Raw genomic sequence first — 663 nt, forward strand, 5'->3', positions numbered from 1 at the left:
CTCCTCCTCCTCCTCCTCCTCCTCCTCCCTCATCTCTCTCTCTCTCTCTCCCTCTCTCTCTCTGTCTCTCTGTGCCGCTGCGCCTCTCCACTTCCCTCTCCGCCTCACACCGCTGCCGAGGCTCTTGGATGGAGGACGGATAAAACGGCGCTCACGGAACCGGATTTTGGGATGCTGAGGTGATTTCCACCCCTCTCTCTCTCTCTCTCTCTCTCTCTCTCTCTCTCTCTCTCTATTTCCTCCAGCACCGACCTCCACCTCCTCCCCATCACCTGCGACCTCGGAACCTTATTAAGCCGCTGTCAGAATCTCCTCTCTCCACCCTGCTTTCTGGCGTTGTTGGGTTTTTGCGCTCCAGCGGAACACGTTTGGGTTTTTTTTTTTTTTTTTTATTCTTCCTTCTCCAAGCAAACAGAAACAAACTGGGCTTTTTCTTCTTCTTCTTCTTTCCGATCAGTGGATGTGTTGGACACCCGGGGGTAAAAAGAAGCGATACTACTTGAGAGAAGTGATCGTTTTCTACTGGCTCGTATGTTATTGGAGGGGATTTGCTTGGAGAGACGGACTGCGCACGGACTCTTCTCCCTCTCACTTCCCAAAGGTAAGACGAAACGGCTTCATTTGTTTTATTTGAACGGACTTGGTTTGATACACGAGGAACGA

At 51.1% G+C, this 663-nt stretch overlaps 1 protein-coding gene across 1 annotated transcript in view; it reads left to right on the forward strand.

Moving 5' to 3' along the window:
* Positions 1 to 462: 462 nt before the first annotated feature.
* The window catches only part of cdh11 (cadherin 11, type 2, OB-cadherin (osteoblast)), a 103,500-nt gene continuing 103,299 nt past the window's right edge, over positions 463 to 663 (forward strand). Inside the window, exon 1 of the mRNA XM_080481653.1 lies at positions 463 to 601. The gene's annotated coding sequence lies outside the window, so the exon portion shown is untranslated. The remainder of the gene's footprint in view (positions 602 to 663) is intronic.

The sequence above is a fragment of the Lipophrys pholis genome (assembly GCF_963383615.2).
Source record: "Lipophrys pholis genome assembly, chromosome: 15".
Taxonomy (NCBI): Eukaryota; Metazoa; Chordata; class Actinopteri; order Blenniiformes; family Blenniidae; genus Lipophrys; species Lipophrys pholis.